Source organism: Papio anubis, chromosome 6 (genome assembly GCF_008728515.1).
Source record: "Papio anubis isolate 15944 chromosome 6, Panubis1.0, whole genome shotgun sequence".
NCBI classification, from domain to species: Eukaryota; Metazoa; Chordata; class Mammalia; order Primates; family Cercopithecidae; genus Papio; species Papio anubis.
The window spans coordinates 139,587,766-139,607,852 of record NC_044981.1 but is presented as its reverse complement, the minus strand read 5'-3'; the positions used below and the strand labels follow the sequence as shown (position 1 = coordinate 139,607,852).

The following is a 20,087-nucleotide window of genomic DNA, read 5'->3' as shown; positions in this document are numbered from 1 at the left end:
AAGAGAAGAATGCTTGTGTTTCTGAGTTTGGTTTTTCATGAATTGTACACATAATCTAAGATCACAGACACACAATTAGAACTAGAAATGAACAGCCTGATTTAGTCTTAGTCTTATCTCAGAGGCCACAGGAAAAATGTCAACACTCAATTTTTATCTTTCTAACCAAACTCAATGCATATCTTATCCTTTACTGAAACTTTAGTGCTATAAATTGTGTTCAGAGTTATTTCCCTTCCTCTCAAAGCCTCTTTTATTTACATATATACCTTTTTTTTTTTTTTTTTGGTATTGAGGTCTGTGATGATTTTTCAAGACATCTTATTTTGATATTTGTTTTGTTTTTATCCCATAGCTAAATATTATAAAATGGGATCAATTTATTTATTTATTCAATTATCCCTCCAATATTCATGCATTTATTCATTCATACATTCATTTATCAAATGTTTGCTGAGCACTTACTATGTTTCAGACATTGTTTCATGTTATGATAATGAAAAAGATGGACCTACACTTTATATTCCCTAATTTTTAAAGATTTGAGATTCTTTATACTTTGCTTACTGCCATTGTCTATCTTCCATAGATTCTGAACGCTTCACTGACAATGATAACTGGAAATTCCTTTGGATACCTACTTTGCAATCATTTCTTAAAAGTTAGATCTTTCCAGAAATTTTTACCTTGCAACTTGCATTTCTGAAGATATAATTGGACATAAACTGAAATTAGCAATTCACATGCATCTAATAGTCTACTTTTCTCAAATGCATCAGTTCCAATAATGTACTCACCCCTATTGATATTCTCTTATATGTTGTTTAGGAAATGTGATTAGAGTTAATATTTTTATCCAAAGGAATAACATTATACATATCTGGAATAAATTGATGAGTTACTGAAAGATTGCTACAACTAACATTTCATGACATTGCAGGTCTATTCATGTTGCTGGAGGCAAAGACACTTGCAGCAAAATGGAGAGAGAAGAGGATAAAGAGATAGGTAGGCAGAAAATACATTTACAATGACCATGAGTGCTGAAACGAAGAGGCTGGACTTCATAACAAACAACACAGAGTTAAATATTACAGAAGGATCTTAATCATATTTGTATTTTGGAAAGTTTATTTAAACAGCTGGGGACAGTAGTTGGGGTAAGACTCAGAAGCTAAATTATAAGATTTTGCCGAAATCCAGGTTTTTGTGATAAGAGGCCAAACTCTCAGAATGACATGAAGAATAGAGAGAAAGAGATGGAATTTTAAAAATATCCAGGAAACAGTGTCTGCAGGACTTAAATTATTTGATGATCAGAGAGTGTTTGTGTTGGAAGGGGTAATGATATGATAAATCGAGGGTGGGGAAGGTCAATGATTTGATTATTAGTCTTCTATTTCTAGAAAGTAGGTAGATAAACAGACAGTGATGTCATTCACCATTATGGAAAATCAAGGAAAAGAAGTAAGTTTGCTGGGGAAAATTATGAATTTATAGGCACTAGAATAGATTAGTACCTAGATTGGAAAAATAATGTTCATTTCTTGGTTCTTAATATTTTATATTATTAATGAATATGCCAAACATTTAAACACATACACATATCTCATTGTGTGCACAAGCAGATGTGATTTGCATATCATTGTTGATTAGATGCATGTAGATATATTTGTTTACAAAATAAGACTTTAATTTGAGAGGTAAGCTGTCATCATTGTGACTCTTGTAACAAAGTAGCCAGATGGTATGCTGCCTTCTATCCTCATTTTATTCTAAATGATACTTTGTCAAAATAAATATTTTAATAATTATTTCCATCAAAGCCACACATACACACATATATATAAACATACATGTATAAAATATACATTAACTCTTTCTAGGACTAGACAAAACTCCTCTGAACATATTGGAGAGAAATAAGCAGATATTTTGGAAGAAAGCCTGAAATAATTGATATAACACATCAGATATGTACGAGGATTCATATGATTCAAGACGGTTTAATAATGGCAGCCAACAACAAATAAAAATGTCTTTTGGGCCAGGTGTGGCTCAAGCCTATAACTCCAACATTTTGGGAGGCCTAGAGTTCAAGACCAGTCTGGGCAACATGGCAAAATCCTGTCTCTACAAAAAAAAAAAAAAAAAAATTAGCCAAATGTGGTTGTGTGTGCCTATAACCCAGCTACTCAGAAGACTGAGGCAGGATAATTGCTTGAACCCGGGAGGTGAGTCGAGATTGTACCACTGTACTTCAGTCTGGGTGACAAAGCAAGACTGTATCTCAAAAACAAAAACAAATGCTTTTTAAACAAAAGCATTCCTGAAGAAATTAATATTTGTAAAAACTATAACCATAGTTTAATTAACTTTTATGCCTATTAAGCCTCCTATTTTGTTTTTGATGGTTAGCATCACTAAGTAAAATTTTCAAGTTGAAGTTTCCGTGGCATGGGCAGAGACTGGCCTCATTATCTCTGTGAAAGAGGAAGCCAAGCCAATGATCATTATTGGAAAATCAATCCTTTCAAATGTGTGGTCATTTGATGTTACCAAGCTGAAGTTCATCTCCTAGTTTCCCGTGAATAAAGAATTTGCTAAATATATTTATAGTGCAAGCAAGACAAAAATGACATTTAATGAAATTACAAAGAACAAAATTAAATAGTAGAGTGAGAAAGACCGTAAAGAGATTTTTCAGTAATTTAAATATCAACTTTATTATTTCTAACATAATCAAGTATCACTCATATTATTTTTAATATGATCTGAAAAATATTTTATTTTAATGTTTTAATCCATAGATACATATACATACATTTTACATACGTGCATAAATACATCTGACCAATATAGACTTCTATTGAACAAGCATGGTTTTTTTCCCTTTGTTTCCTATTTGCTTTGTTTATGCCATAATTTGTTGTACAATAGATTTTGTGTGTGTGTGTGTCTGTGTGAGTGTATGAATATGTCCATCTTATTAAAAAGTATGTTCTAAATTTTCATTCTCAGGAAGTTTCTCATCATTAGGCTTTACATACAGTTTTCTAGTTTAGTTAACATTTTTATTGTTTTGTTTTGTTTTGTTTTGTTTTGTTTTGTTTTGTTTGAGACAGAGTCTCGCTCTGTCACCCAGGCTGGAGTGCAGTGGCCGGATCTCAGCTCACTGCAATCTCTGCCACCCGGGTTTATGCCATTCTCCTGCCTCAGCCTCCCGAGTAGCTGGGACTACAGGCGCCCGCCACCTCGCCCGGCTAGTTTTTTGTATTTTGTCTCGGCCTCCCAAAGTGCTGGGATTACAGGCTTGAGCCACCGTGCCTGGCCTATTGTTTTGTTTTTATATTTAAGATGTTAATCCTTCAGTAGTTACTCATATATGGTAGAAACAGAGGTGCACTGATTTTCTTCCTGATATATAAATGTGTCCATGCAGTATTTATTAAATAACCCATTTTTAATCATAAGCAAAATATTCTTTGTTATGTATAAAGCTATAATATTTTTTAAATTATTATGTAACAATTTTCAAAAAATATAACTTCATCAGCTATAATCTATAAATTGTGGGTTAGATGTGCTAGTTATATTGCTTCTAATAAATATTCAAAGAAATGTATGACTATTAAAATAGAAATGCTCATCTTTACACTATATACAATCATCTTTACCATTAGTGGCACCTGTTACATGTTGGCAAGCACTAGATTAGATACTGAGGTCCCCTGGGAACTTGTTGCCTCTGGGAGTACCCCCACACATTGATAAGCCTAAGTTTTTGCCTTTGCCTCCACTGAAAGAATCTGGAGGGTTCTCTTTTTACAAAACAATTTGAAAACACTGCAATGCTTTCAGACACAGTCACAAGTGGTTCTCAAAAAGAAACTGAATTCAATTACAGTACTGGATTATTGTATTAATTAGGGATTACTTTATTGATTCATTTTCATAAATTATTTCTTAATGAATTTCTGCTTCCATTATGAAGTACATGGTCTTTAACATTTTAATTCTGCTAATTTGGAAATGTGAAAGTAAATATGCTTCATAGACTAAACTCAATGGGACTTATAAAAGCACCATTGTGCTGGAAGGATATAAACTCACTATTGTTGGTAAAAAATAAAATAGATTATAAATGTTGATATATGCCTATGAAGAAACTCAGAAGAAACCTCAAAAAAGGTTCAGAAACTGTGATCATATACTTTCTCTATATATGCAGATTACATTAATTTAGAAGATTACTGGGACTTAACATGTGTAGACTGTATTTTCAGCACATGGCCCTTTGCTATGTTAAACAAGCGTTTGGATGAAGATTGCAGTCTCTCCACACATGGTTTGTGTTTGAATTTACAAACATGCCATTTGTCTCGCTGAAGGAAGTGTGTTTTTTTTTTAAATCGTCAGATGCTCTCCATATAGAAAGTACACAACTTTCAGATTATGTTTATTTGCCATATTCATAAATTCTGATTTACAACCTGAAGATACTTTCATTTGTAAGGAAAATATTAAAGTCTCTTTCCTTTATTGTTAAGCTACTCCATGGCTTCACAGCCTACTGTGTTCTAAACATGTAACTTTATTAATGCCACATTCAGATTTACGCTTTCTCTTTTCTTCATTTTTTTTTTTTTTTTTTTTTTTTAAATTAGAGATGGGGTCTCATATGTTGCCCAGGCTGGTCTTGAACTCTTGGCCTCAGGCAATCCTCCCACCTCGGCCTCCCAAAGTGCCTGGATTACAGCTTGAGCCTCCAAGCCCAGCCCAGATTTATACTTTCAAGATAGCTTTTACTATGAAGAAGTGCCAATAAAGTGTCAAATATACTCCAAAACGTACTAACTGCAAGTGAAAATAATGATATTGAACTTAGGAGCCTGAGATAAATGTGATGCTTCAATGTGTAAACTTATAAACATATATATGAACTCAGACAACATGGGCTTAATTCCTTTCTGTACATCTTACTAATGGATTGGATAAATTATTTAATATCTCTGTACTTTAATTTCCTTATCTTTAAGTTTCATTATTATGATCTATCTTCTAGGGCAGCTATGATAATTTAATTTTAAAAATACTTGTCAATCACTTGCAATTCTATCCTGATCCCAGCACAGTCTTCAAAAGTGTTATCTTATTGCCAATTTCACTTTAGCCTTCTTAAAACATTTTCACAAGAGTTGTGTTTATCATAAATATCTTAGTGAAAAAATGACTACATCAGTGAGAATTGGAAGCAACCTAGTAAAGGTCTATATATTTCAAATATATGGTTATAACTCATTTGAATTTGACAAGATTTATCCTGAAATGTGTAGGCAATTCACAAAAGAAACAGAATTGAACAATAAATGATAAACTTCAATCTCATTATGCAACTTTAAAAATGATATATTTTTTCTTATATCATCAGAAAACATTCAAAAGTACATTACACAGTATTGGAAAAGGTATAAAGAAATGAAGATTAACATATTGAATATGGTTGTTAAAACTGGGATAAGTTTTCTGGGGAAAATTTGTCATTATGTCAAATGCTTAAAATCACATGCCTTTGAATCAGCATTTTAAAGTTTTACAAAGGAATGAATCACACTGAGCAAAAATATGATGATTTCTGTATTGTTTATATTCATGGAAAAAAAAAATGGAAGCATTCTGGGCTGGGTGGCTCACACCTGTAATCTCAGCACTTTGGGAGGCCAAGGCAGGCAGATCCCTTGAGGTCAGGAGGTTGTGACCAGCCTGGCCAACATAGTGAAACACTGTCTCTACTAAAAATACAAAAATTAGGCGGGCATGGTGGTGGGCGCCTGTAATCCCAGCAACTTGGGAGTCTGAGGCAGGAGAATCACTTGAACCCAGGAGGCGGAGGTTGCAGTGAGCCGAGGTTGTGACACTGCACTCCGGCCTGGGCGACAGAGGGAGACTCCATCTAAAAAAAAAAAAAAAAAAAAAGAATGGAAGCAATACTCAACAAAAAAGGATCAGCTAAGTAAATAATATAATGAAATACAATATATCCATGCATATATATGCTGAGTAAAATTTGTATTTACTGATAGGAAAAATTTAAGAAATTTTTATGAGAGAACTTATTGTAAAACATTAGTCAGCATAACCTCATTTTTTGTAAAAATATATAATTATATATGTGAAAATAAATTAGAGAAGCATAATATTGTTATAATGACAAGAGTGTATCTCTTTTTCTGTTATCTGTACTTTCTTTTATAACTCAAACATATGTTATTTGTGTATTTATAAAAAAAGAAATCCATCTTGCCAATCTCAAACTGCTTGATAAACACTTGTTTTTTTAATTATATGAGAGAATTAAATATAAGTTGGCAAAACACAGATGGACCAAAATTAGGGAATTAATCACTTCTCTCTTTGTTCTTCTCCAAACTGACTTGAATTGGTTCTTAAAGACTTCACTCACGTATCTCCTCTAAATAGAATTCATTCCTGAGAATGTTCCCACTTTTATCCCTAGCCTATGGACTAGTATCCTGCTTACGTGCTATCATGATATTGTGTGCATGAATCATAATTATTCTCATATAAAGTTTATAGATATACTACATTAAAATTCCTGTCTTTCCACCCTACCAGTCTCTATTCCTAGTTCTTTCTACTATATCTAGCTTAAAAAGGAGGCACTTAGAATATGATTGTTCAGCAGATGGATGATATATAAGAAACTTTCCAAATAATTAGAAGTAAATTCATACTAGAAATCCTGGAATAAACTTTTTCAATAAACTAAAGTTACAACTGGAGAATAATTTTATACGGAACAACCACAAGTGATTTCAAAAATAGGTTTAATTTTCACCTGTCCAGTTGACCTTGCAAGTGAACGGAATGATTTCTTGCATGCAATAGCTATTAAGAGTCTCCAAAATATACTGAAGTTATACAAGTGCCATGTCTAATGATGCCTCAGTAGATGCCAGGGTATTAAAAATTTTTAGAGAGAGTCTTTCGGGGGGGGGCGGAGCAAGATGGCCGAATAGGAACAGCTCCAGTCTCCAACTCCCAGCGCCAGCGACACAGAAGACCGGTGATTTCTGCATTTTCAACTGAGGTACTGGGTTCATCTCACTGGGGAGTGCCGGACGATCCGTGCTGGTCAGCTGCTGCAGCCCGACCAGCGAGAGCTGAAGCAGGGCCAGGCATCGCCTCACCTGGGAAGCGCAAGGGGGAAGGGAATCCCTTTTCCTAGCCAGGGGAACTGAGACACACAACACCTGGAAAATCGGGTAACTCCCACCCCAATATTGCGCTTTAAGCAAACAGGCACACCAGGAGATCATATCCCACACCTGGCCGGGAGGGTCCCACGCCCACGGAGCCTCCCTCATTGCTAGCACAGCAGTCTGTGATCTACCGGCAAGGCAGCAGTGAGGCTGGGGGAGGGGCGCCCGCCATTGCTGAGGCTTAAGTAGGTAAACAAAGCTGCTGGGAAGCTCCAACTGGGTGGAGCTCACAGCAGCTCAAGGAAACCTGCCTGTCTCTGTAGACTCCACCTCTGGGGACAGGGCACAGCTACACAACAACAACAACAACAAAAAAGCAGCAGAAACCTCTGCAGACGCAAAGGACTCTGTCTGACAGCTTTGAAGAGAGCAGTGGATCTCCCAACACGGAGGTTGAGATCTGAGAAGGGACAGACTGCCTGCTCAAGTGGGTCCCTGACCCCTGAGTAGCCTAACTGGGAGACATCCCCCACTAGGGGCAGTCTGACACCCCACACCTCACAGGGTGGAGTACACCCCTGAGAGGAAGCTTCCAAAGCAAGAATCAGACAGGTACACTCGCTGTTCAGAAATATTCTATCTTCTGCAGCCTCTGCTGCTGATACCCAGGCAAACAGGGTCTGGAGTGGACCTCAAGCAATCTCCAACAGACCTACAGCTGAGGGTCCTGACTGTTAGAAGGAAAACTATCAAACAGGAAGGACACCTACACCAAAACCCCATCAGTACATCACCATCATCAAAGACCAGAGGCAGATAAAACCACAAAGATGGGGAAAAAGCAGGGCAGAAAAGCTGGAAATTCAAAAAATAAGAGCACATCTCCCCCGGCAAAGGAGCGCAGCTCATCGCCAGCAACGGATCAAAGCTGGACGGAAAATGACTTTGACGAGATGAGAGAAGAAGGCTTCAGTCCATCAAATTTCTTAGAGCTAAAGGAGGAATTACGTACCCAGCGCAAAGAAACTAAAAATCTTGAAAAAAAAGTGGAAGAATTGACGGCTAGACTAATTAATGCAGAGAAGGTCATAAACGAAATGAAAGAGATGAAAAGCATGACACGAGAAATACGTGACAAATGCACAAGCTTCAGTAACCGACTCGATCAACTGGAAGAAAGAGTATCAGCGATTGAGGATCAAATGAATGAAATGAAGCGAGAAGAGAAACCAAAAGAAAAAAGAAGAAAAAGAAATGAACAAAGCCTGCAAGAAGTATGGGATTATGTAAAAAGACCAAATCTCCGTCTGATTGGGGTGCCTGAAAGTGAGGGGGAAAATGGAACCAAGTTGGAAAACACTCTTCAGGATATCATCCAGGAGAACTTCCCCAACCTAGTAGGGCAGGCCAACATTCAAATCCAGGAAATACAGAGAACGCCACAAAGATACTCCTCGAGAAGAGCAACTCCAAGACACATAATCGCCAGATTCACCAAAGTTGAAATGAAGGAAAAAATCTTAAGGGCAGTCATAGAGAAAGGTCGGGTTACCCACAAAGGGAAGCCCATCAGACTCACAGCAGATCTCTCGGCAGAAACTCTACAAGCCAGAAGAGAGTGGGGGCCAATATTCAACATTCTTAAAGAAAAGAATTTTAAACCCAGAATTTCATATCCAGCCAAACTAAGTTTCATAAGTGAAGGAGAAATAAAATCCTTTACAGATAAGCAAATGCTTAGAGATTTTGTCACCACTAGGCCTGCCTTACAAGAGACCCTGAAGGAAGCACTCAACATGGAAAGGAACAACCGGTACCAGCCATTGCAAAAACATGCCAAAATGTAAAGACCATCGAGGCTAGGAAGAAACTGCATCAACTAACGAGCAAAATAACCAGTTAATATCATAATGGCAGGATCAAGTTCACACATAACAATATTAACCTTAAATGTAAATGGACTAAATGCTCCAATTAAAAGACACAGACTGGCAAACTGGATAAAGAGTCAAGACCCATCAGTCTGCTGTATTCAGGAGACCCATCTCACACGCAGAGACATACATAGGCTCAAAATAAAGGGATGGAGGAAGATTTACCAAGCAAATGGAGAACAAAAAAAAGCAGGGGTTGCAATCCTAGTCTCTGATAAAACAGACTTTAAACCATCAAAGATCAAAAGAGACAAAGAAGGCCATTACATAATGGTAAAGGGATCAATTCAACAGGAAGAGCTAACTATCCTAAATATATATGCACCCAATACAGGAGCACCCAGATTCATAAAGCAAGTCCTTAGAGACTTACAAAGAGACTTAGACTCCCATACAATAATAATGGGAGACTTCAACACTCCACTGTCAACATTAGACAGATCAACGAGACAGAAAGTTAACAAGGATATCCAGGAATTGAACTCATCTCTGCAGCAAGCAGACCTAATAGACATCTATAGAACTCTCCACCCCAAATCAACAGAATATACATTCTTCTCAGCACCACATCGTACTTACTCCAAAATTGACCATATAATTGGAAGTAAAGCACTCCTCAGCAAATGTACAAGAACAGAAATTATAACAAACTGTCTCTCAGACCACAGTGCAATCAAACTAGAACTCAGGACTAAGAAACTCAATCAAAACCGCTCAACTACATGGAAACTGAACAACCTGCTCCTGAATGACTACTGGGTACATCACGAAATGAAGGCAGAAATAAAGATGTTCTTTGAAACCAATGAGAACAAAGATACAACATACCAGAATCTCTGGGACACATTTAAAGCAGTGTGCAGAGGGAAATTTATAGCACTAAATGCCCACAAGAGAAAGCAGGAAAGATCAAAAATTGACACTCTAACATCGCAATTAAAAGAACTAGAGAAGCAAGAGCAAACACATTCCAAAGCTAGCAGAAGGCAAGAAATAACTAAGATCAGAGCAGAACTGAAGGAGATAGAGACACAAAAAACCCTCCAAAAAATCAATGAATCCAGGAGTTGGTTTTTTGAAAAGATCAACAAAATTGACAGACCACTAGCAAGACTAATAAAGAAGAAAAGAGAGAAGAATCAAATCGACGCAATTAAAAATGATAAAGGGGATATCACCACCGACCCCACAGAAATACAAACTACCATCAGAGAATACTATAAACACCTCTACGCAAATAAACTGGAAAACCTAGAAGAAATGGATAATTTCCTGGACACTTACACTCTTCCAAGACTAAACCAGGAAGAAGTTGAATCCCTGAATAGACCAATAGCAGGCTCTGAAATTGAGGCAATAATTAATAGCCTACCAACCAAAAAAAGTCCAGGACCAGATGGATTCACAGCTGAATTCTACCAGAGGTATAAGGAGGAGTTGGTACCATTCCTTCTGAAACTATTCCAATCAATAGAAAAAGAGGGAATCCTCCCTAACTCATTTTATGAGGCCAACATCATCCTGATACCAAAGCCTGGCAGAGACACAACAAAAAAAGAGAATTTTAGACCAATATCCCTGATGAACATCGATGCAAAAATCCTCAATAAAATACTGGCAAACCGGATTCAACAACACATCAAAAAGCTTATCCAACATGATCAAGTGGGCTTCATCCCTGGGATGCAAGGCTGGTTCAACATTCGCAGATCAATAAACATAATCCAGCATATAAACAGAACCAAAGACAAGAACCACATGATTATTTCAATAGATGCAGAAAAGGCTTTTGACAAAATTCAACAGCCCTTCATGCTAAAAACGCTCAATAAATTCGGTATTGATGGAACGTACCTCAAAATAATAAGAGCTATTTATGACAAACCCACAGCCAATATCATACTGAATGGGCAAAAACTGGAAAAATTCCCTTTGAAAACTGGCACAAGACAGGGATGCCCTCTCTCACCACTCCTATTCAACATAGTGTTGGAAGTTCTGGCTAGGGCAATTAGGCAAGAGAAAGAAATCAGGGGTATTCAGTTAGGAAAAGAAGAAGTCAAATTGTCCCTGTTTGCAGATGACATGATTGTATATTTAGAAAACCCCATTGTCTCAGCCCAAAATCTCCTTAAGCTGATAAGCAACTTCAGCAAAGTCTCAGGATACAAAATTAATGTGCAAAAATCACAAGCATTCTTATACACCAATAACAGACAAACACAGAGCCAAATCATGAATGAACTTCCATTCACAATTGCTTCAAAGAGAATAAAATACCTAGGAATCCAACTTACAAGGGATGTAAAGGACCTCTTCAAGGAGAACTACAAACCACTGCTCAGTGAAATAAAAGAGGACACAAACAAATGGAAGAACATACCATGCTCATGGATAGGAAGAATCAATATCGTGAAAATGGCCATACTGCCCAAGGTAATTTATAGATTCAATGCCATCCCCATCAAGCTACCAATGAGTTTCTTCACAGAATTGGAAAAAACTGCTTTAAAGTTCATATGGAACCAAAAAAGAGCCCACATCTCCAAGACAATCCTAAGTCAAAAGAACAAAGCTGGAGGCATCACGCTACCTGACTTCAAACTATACTACAAGGCTACAGTAACCAAAACAGCATGGTACTGGTACCAAAACAGAGATATAGACCAATGGAACAGAACAGAGTCCTCAGAAATAATACCACACATCTACAGCCATCTGATCTTTGACAAACCTGAGAAAAACAAGAAATGGGGAAAGGATTCCCTATTTAATAAATGGTGCTGGGAAAATTGGCTAGCCATAAGTAGAAAGCTGAAACTGGATCCTTTCCTTACTCCTTATACGAAAATTAATTCAAGATGGATTAGAGACTTAAATGTTAGACCTAATACCATAAAAATCCTAGAGGAAAACCTAGGTAGTACCATTCAGGACATAGGCATGGGCAAAGACTTCATGTCTAAAACACCAAAAGCAACGGCAGCAAAAGCCAAAATTGACAAATGGGATCTAATTAAACTAAAGAGCTTCTGCACAGCAAAAGAAACTACCATCAGAGTGAACAGGCAACCTACAGAATGGGAGAAAATTTTTGCAATCTACTCATCTGACAAAGGGCTAATATCCAGAACCTAAAAAGAACTCCAACAAATATACAAGAAAAAAACAAACAACCCCATCAAAAAGTGGGCAAAGGATATGAACAGACATTTCTCAAAAGAAGACATTCATACAGCCAACAGACATATGAAAAAATGCTCATCATCACTGGCCATCAGAGAAATGCAAATCAAAACCACAATGAGATACCATCTCACACCAGTTAGAATGGCGATCATTCAAAAGTCAGGAAACAACAGGTGCTGGAGAGGATGTGGAGAAATAGGAACACTTTTACACTGTTGGTGGGATTGTAAACTAGTTCAACCATTATGGAAAACAGTATGGCGATTCCTCAAGGATCTAGAACTAGATGTACCATATGACCCAGCCATCCCATTACTGGGGATATACCCAAAGGATTATAAATTATGCTGCTATAAAGACACATGCACACGTATATTTATTGCGGCACTATTCACAATAGCAAAGACTTGGAATCAACCCAAATGTCCATCAGTGACAGATTGGATTAAGAAAATGTGGCACATATACACCATGGAATACTATGCAGCCATAAAAAAGGATGAGTTTGCGTCCTTTGTAGGGACATGGATGCAGCTGGAAACCATCATTCTTAGCAAACTATCACAAGAACAGAAAACCAAACACCGCATGTTCTGACTCATAGGTGGGAACTGAACAATGAGATCACTTGGACTCAGGAAGGGGAACATCACACACCGGGGCCTATCATGGGGAGGGGGGAGGGGGGAGGGATTGCATTGGGAGTTATACCTGATGTAAATGACGAGTTGATGGGTGCAGCAGACCAACATGGCACAAGTATACATATGTAACAAACCTGCATGTTATGCACATGTACCCTACAACTTAAAGTATAATAATAATAAATAAATTAAAAAAAAAATTTTAGAGAAAATAGAGATAAAAATGAATATACCAAAGAACAACATGGCTCAGCCATAGTAATGCACCATTCTCACTGTGAATTTCTTTCTTCCCTTAAAACAGGTCCCAGCTTGAAATCAATGCAGCCTCTATTGCTTCCTGATGCTTGGTAACATCACTTATGTGGCCCAGGAAGAGCTTTGAGTTACTGATGACTCTCATTCCATGTGGCTATGTGTTCATTACTCTGCAATGATTTACTGAGTGCCTACTATGTACCAGCACTCTGCCAGGTGCTTGCGTTCAAAAGGTAAGCAATTTTTTTCATAGTCTCTATCTTTACTGGGCCAAGAGTAAGTGACAGAGATATCTATTAAATAATCATATAAATGAACAATTGTATCTGTGACAAATGCTACAAACGAGACATATCCATGCTGTAAGAGCCTATAATGTTACCTTCATCTTAGACAGTGACAGTTGGACTGTGAGTAGAACTTAATGCAAGACCAGACACCAAGTGCCTCCTCTTTTAAGTATGAGGGCTCTCTGTAAACAAAGTTAAATGTATGTGGTCCCTCATGTTTTTCATAACATGTAACAAAAGGAAAAAACTGCATTTAGTTTATTTGAGCACCAAAGTGGGACTCCTGGAGTCTAAATACATCTAGGGGAGCAGATCAGATCCTAAAAATGTGCTGCAGATTTGAGAGACCCCGAAGTAGAAGACCCAATTAAGTCACGCCCAGACTCCTGACACAGAGAAACTGTGGGATAATCAAGACTGCCTTTAAGCTGCTGAGTTTGTGATAACACTGTAGCACAATAGAAAAATAACACAAGGCCCCAATAAGCTAAATCAACTCTGAGAAGACTCTATTTGCCTTAGTCATTTGTGAGCATTCTTAGAGCTGAAAGAAGTAATTTACTTAGGAACTTCATAATTCCTGTAAAATACTAAAATGTGATTAGTATGTGAATGAAAATTGAAAAGTAAAACAGTAAAACCTCAATGTATGAAAATAAGGTTTTGCTTTAAATTCTAAATCTGATAAATGCAAATGCGAATACTTTTGGAATAACCAAGAGAACTGAATTGAGTAGAATAAAAATTACACTATATTCACAAGATATGAGAGGGCAAAAAAGAACAATGTAACAGTTGCCCACACTGTAGTCTGCTTAAGTTAGAGGAACATTATAATCTTTACTATTATGAACAAATAAAAATGAAATAATGTTTATGTATTATCCATTTTATGTATGTATGTTTGATTCATGCATACATCTATGTAGATATATAATTCTTTAGAGCTCCCATAATGTTGTTTGATCAACATAAGATAAAAGAAATAAATTCATATTTATGATGTCCTATTATGTATAAGGTGGTGCTGGTACTTTTGTATATATAGGATATGAACTGTCATTGTAATCTTTCTATCATAGATCAAAAAAGCTGCATTTCAGAAGGATAACATGGATAAGTCACATTGTGAGTGCAGGATTTTAGATCTATGATTGTCTGACTCTTCATACAATTTTTTGACCAAATATTCTTGATACACAGAGCTGATATTTAGTCGGTAAGCACAAGCACAGAATCAAGGCTGGCATTCCATCTAATTAGTTTGGTGGAGATTTTTGGATCAGTCAGAACCTTTGCTTTATCTGATAATAAAGTTTGAAATATCACATCTACACATTCCCAAAACACACTATTGAGATTTGTGCATAAGAAGTTAATATGACTAAAAGTCTGGAAATAATACACAGTATATGAAGAAAAGTTTTTCTTGGTTCAAATCTTTCAACTTAAGTCAAAAGCTAAGAACGATGTTTTAAGATTAGTGTTCTACAAAACAGAGTCTCTATAAAGACAGTGGTGATCTGCCATTTTCAAGTTTGAAAATAGAAGAGGGGGCCGAGTGCAGCGGCTCACACCTCTAATCCCAGCACTTTGGGAGGCTGAAGCGGGTGGATCGCCTGAGAGGTGAGAAGTTCGAGACCAGCCTGGCCAACATGGTGAAACCCCATCTCTACTAAAAATACAGGGGGAAAAAAATGTATCTCTGCATGGTGGCAGGCACCTGTAATCCCAGCTACTCAGGAGGCTGAGGAAGGAGAATCGCTTGAACCTGGGAGGCAGAGGTTGCAGTGAGCCGAGATTGTGCCATTGCACTCCAGCCTGGGCAACAAGAGGGAAACTCCGTCTCAAAAACAAGACAAAAAAAAAAAAAGGAAGGAATTGTGTTAAATCTTAACAGGAGAGATTTAGAAGACGACATCTTTTAAGTGCAGTTGCTGTTCACATGCCTGATGATGACATATCACAGCCTTGAATTCCTGGCCTCAAGGGATCCTTCCACGTCAGGCTCCGATATAGCTGGGACTACAGGCACGCACCACTGTGCCTGGCTTAGATGAAGACATGTTGATACAAGTATGGTTAGGCACAAGTAGTTTTCTAAGGAAAATATTCAGTACCCGTGCAGGGACATTTTTAACTATAGGGTAGATATTCATTTTCTTTGACTTTCTCACAGTTTAAGCATATTCCTGCCTAGGGACGGTAGAAAGACTAGAAGTAGTCTCCAGGAACATAATTTTTAAATATGAATAACACTTGTGTCTTAATATGAAACTGTTTGAGGTGGTATTCAACTCATTCCAACTCTATTTTTCTATAATTCCACCTACTTATTATCCTGACATTTCTTTCTCATCAAAGAAATAAAATTGGCCGGGCGCGGTGGCTCACGCCTGTAATCCCAGCACTTTGGGAGGCCGAGGCGGGCGGATCACGAGGTCAGTAGATCAAGACCACTGTGAAACCCCGTCTCTACTAAAAATACAAAAAACTAACCGGGCGAGGTGGCGGGCGCCTGTAGTCCCAGCTACTCGGGAGGCTGAGGCAGGAGAATGGGGTGAACCCAGGAGGTGGAGCTTGCAGTGAGCTGAGATCGCACCACTGCACTCCAGCCTGGTTGACAGCGCGAGACTCCGTCTCAAAAAACAGAAAAAAAGAAAATCAATAACTGACTACAGCTTAAAAGTAAAATTAGATGTATCAAATAACAAGGAAAAGTGCTACATTTGGTTAATGACCTAAAATAAGTACAAAGAGCAATTGCATCATTCTTCACTTACCAAAGCATTGGGAAATTTTATGCATTGAACAAATCTGAGGCTCATATTGTGTGCCAACGGTAAACAGACTCATGATTTGGGAATGGTCAGCTAATGCCAAACTTTCCATGAGTAAAATCCCAACTTAAATTAAAACTGGGAAACATTTCCAATTTCAATTAAAATAAACGTAATGATTTGGTATCAGTTTAATTAATAAGTACATTTAAACATATATTTGCATATTTTATGTTTCCTAATTATTACAAGGAATTAAAAATTTATCACTCTTAACAGAAAGAGAGATGAGCATAATATTTTTCAACACTAATCCATTAAAGGTCAACACTATTAATTAATCAACTATTTTATTCTGCTCAATGAACTCAATTATTCAGAGCTTGGTTGAAACTTTTTTTTTTAAATTAAACATGGAGACAGTTTGCAGTGCATTGTAGAGAGAAATGTATTCAGAAGTGTCAAACCTAATACAAGACACCAGATGATATTCAGTAAATATAAATTGATGGTAATTGATATTATGTAAGTGTTAAAAGCATCGCAATAAAATGTCTTACAATTAATATCCATTTAAAAAATCTAAGCCTTCCAAAGCAATCATAAAAGTATCATTAAGGGTAAAAAAATTGTTTTTAGATTTGGCAGGATTGAAACTATTTGATACCACATAAACAATGAATATGAGTTGGTTGGCACACAAACAACCAGTATTGTGAACTTGCCTTCTTAAAAAGGCTCATATACATTATTTCAACAGTCACATAAAAGATAAATGATAAAAGAAAATCTTCTTCCTCTGGTCCTTTCTTACAGGTTATCCATTGTTTTATTCATTTCAATTGAAACCTAGAGACTGGAAGCCAAAGCAGAGTTATTTTCTAGTTACCCTTTAAGATGCTCTAGGATATTGCTACTCAGAACTGTGGTCTAAGACCAGTGCCTCCTCATTACCTGGGGAGCTTTCTAGGAATGCAGGTTCTCAGGCTCCATCCTAGAGCTACTAAATCAGAATCTGCCTTTTGACAAGATCCTCAAGTGATTCATATGCATGTTAAGGTTTGGGAGGCATGGCTGTAGGTATGTATAAATCACTTCCTGCTCCAAACTCCCCACCATACGATGAATGTAAGAATGTTACCGTGAGACAATGCTTCATTAAAAAAAAAAAAAAAAAAAAAAAAAACTCTCAAATTGACCCTTTTAATATGAATTCAAAAATACACAAAATGTAAATTTAGAAAATAAAACATACTTGCAATGTTATTCTAAAATAGAAATATTTAAACTAGCTACTGACTTTAAGCTACTGTTATGGTATTACGTTATTATATATAAAAATACAATTTTAGAAATTATTTTTAATTACACTTATTAAAGAATATTTCTTTATATCAATATTATAACTGCAGAATGGTCAAATATTTTTGAAAAACATAAATGTATTTAAAATTTTAATTTAAACTTATTTTAAATTAAAATTTAATTTTAAATTAAAATTTATACAAAAATTAACTCAAAATTGAATAAACACTTAAATGTAAGACCCGAAATCATGAAACTACAAGAAAATTTAGGGGAATTCCTTTAAGACATTGGTCTGTGAAAAGATTTTATGGAGAAGACCACAAAAGCACAGGAAACAAAAGCAAAAATAGACAAATGGGATTATATCAAACTAAAAAACCTTCTGCACAGTCAAGGAAACAATCAACATAGTAAAGAAATAACCAACGGAATAGAATAAAAGATTTGCAAAGTATTTGTGTTACAAGATATTAATGTCCAGAATATACAAGAAACTCAACAGCAAAAACAAATAATAAAACAAATAGTGTGATTCAAAACCTGGCAAATGAACTGAATCAACATCACTCAAAAGATAACATACAAATGGCCAACAGGTGTATGAAAAAAAATACTCAACATCCCAAATCATCAGTGAAATATAAATCAAAACCATTACGAGATATTTCACTCCAGTTACAATATCTATTATCGAAAAAACAAAAGATAATAAATAATGGCAAGGATGTAGAGAAGGGAACTCCCACATACTGTTGGTGGGAATGTAAATTAGTGCAGCCATTATGAAAAATAGTATGGGGCTTCCTCAAAAAACTAAAAATATAACTACCATTGATCCAGGAATCCCACTACTTGGTATATATCCAAACGAATTGAAATCAGTATGTTGAAGAGAGGTCTGCACTCCCAGGTTTAGTGTGGCACTATTCATGATAACCAAGATATATAATCAACCTAACTATCCGTCAACAGATGATGAAGAAAGAAAATGTGTGTGCGTCTGTGTGTGTATATATATATAATGGAATGTGTGTGTGTATGTGTGTGTATGTATGTATATAATGCCCATTCACATTTGAAAAACATGTACACACACACACACACACACAATGGAATACTATTTGTCCCTAAAAAAGAATGAAATCCTGTCATTCACAGCAACGTGGATGAGCTATGTCAAGTGAGATAGGCTAGACACAAAAAGACAAATATTATTTGTTCTCACTCATATGTGAAAGCTATAAAAGTTGATCTCATAGAGGTAGAGAGTAGAATAGTGGTTACTAGAGGCTAGAAAGTGTGGGGATGTGAGGATAGCCAAAGGTTGGTTAATGGATTTAAAATTACAGCTAGATAGGAAGAATAAGTTCCACTGTCCTACAGCATTGTAAAGTGACTATAATTAACAACAATTTTTTGCACATTTTAAATAGCTAGAATAATGGATTTTGAATATTTCCAGCAAAAAGAAAGGATAAATATTTGATGTGATGAACATGCTAATTACCCTGACTTGATCATTATACGTTGTATGTATGTGTGGAAATATCACATGTAACTCATAAATATGTGTCAGTTAGAAATACATAATAATCAAAGCAAAAAAGACCTATAAAAATTAGGCTGGGAGCAGTGGCTGAAGCCTATAATCCTAGCACTTTGGTATGCTGAGGCAGGAGGATCACTTGAGGCTAGGAGTTTGAGATCAACCTGGGCAACACAGTAAGATCCTGTCTCTACAAAAAAATTAGCTGGGTGTTGTGGCATGTGCCTGTGCTTGTAGCGACTTGGAAGGATCCCTTGAGCCCAGGAGTTTGAGATGCAGTGAGCTATGATCATGCCACTGGACTCCAGCCTGGGTAACAGAGTGAAGCCCCATCTTAAAAACAAAAATTATATCCATAATATACATTACACTTTATTTATAAAGCAGGTTTGCAAAAAGAAATCAAATATTTTCTTTTAGTGCTTCATGCAGTGTCTGATATGTTGTAGGAACTCAGTATTTATTAAAATCTTTAATTTTACATTTTATTCTGTGCATCACAAATCAATTATATGTATACTTCATATTTATTCATATGCATTTATACTGTGTAAATGCTGTATAAATATGTATGTATGATTTCTTACCACTTACAATTTTGCGCTGTTGTTATTGTTGTTTTCCTTCCTGAATATTTTCTTTTAATACTCCTCATCAAAGGTATGTCTACATTCTGCCCTTTAAATAACATCTGGTATTTCCAGGTCAAATTGATACAGCTTGCTTTCCTGTAAACCTAACTTTATGCTTATTTCACATTTTTCTTTCTAACTTTTATTATTTCAACAAATTCAGTTAATCACCTTGTCATATCTTCTTGTATCCCACATTCTGATGACCTTTTTTTTTCTCTAAGTTGTCTTATTTGGAAGATGTTTAAGCACAAAAATTGTTTCAGAAGTTTAAAATTTGCAT

General features: G+C 36.3%; 1 protein-coding gene and 1 long non-coding RNA gene across 4 annotated transcripts in view; one reads left to right on the top strand and one right to left on the bottom strand.

Moving 5' to 3' along the window:
• Positions 1 to 20,087, bottom strand: part of LOC110743170 (triadin-like) — a 137,336-nt gene that overhangs the window by 96,849 nt on the left and 20,400 nt on the right. The gene's annotated exons all lie outside the window — the stretch shown is intronic.
• The window catches only part of LOC110743177, a 33,739-nt gene that overhangs the window by 13,118 nt on the left and 534 nt on the right, over positions 1 to 20,087 (top strand). For both annotated transcript variants that reach the window (XR_004184422.1, XR_004184421.1), the window contains 2 exons: positions 941 to 1,008; positions 13,295 to 13,481. This is a non-coding gene — a long non-coding RNA (uncharacterized LOC110743177). The remainder of the gene's footprint in view (positions 1 to 940; positions 1,009 to 13,294; positions 13,482 to 20,087) is intronic.